Below are 217 nucleotides of genomic sequence, written 5' to 3'. Positions count from 1 at the left end.
CCCGCACCCTCGCCCACAGCTGCCATCTCCAGCAGCAGGAGCGGCAGCGCCCGCGCTGCGGGGATTAATCAGCCCAGCGGTACCGCCAGCGCTGAGCCAATGCACTCGGGCTGCTGCCATGGAGACGCCAGCAGATGCTGAGGGGTTTAATTAGCAGCGAGCGGGTCTGAGGGAGGGGGGAGGCAGCAGCTCTGGGCTCTCACGGCTTCCTGGCCGG

At 68.2% G+C, this 217-nt stretch overlaps 1 protein-coding gene across 1 annotated transcript in view; it reads left to right on the top strand.

Moving 5' to 3' along the window:
- Positions 1–217, top strand: part of LOC104529066 (PH and SEC7 domain-containing protein 1) — a gene marked incomplete at its 5' end in the record, with an annotated part of 5,155 nt that overhangs the window by 552 nt on the left and 4,386 nt on the right. The gene's annotated exons all lie outside the window — the stretch shown is intronic.

This window comes from Antrostomus carolinensis, unplaced genomic scaffold (assembly GCF_000700745.2).
Source record: "Antrostomus carolinensis isolate BGI_N321 unplaced genomic scaffold, ASM70074v2 scaffold37138, whole genome shotgun sequence".
NCBI classification, from domain to species: Eukaryota; Metazoa; Chordata; class Aves; order Caprimulgiformes; family Caprimulgidae; genus Antrostomus; species Antrostomus carolinensis.
Note: the sequence above shows the minus strand (reverse complement) of the source record. Positions and strands in the feature narration are given on the sequence as shown.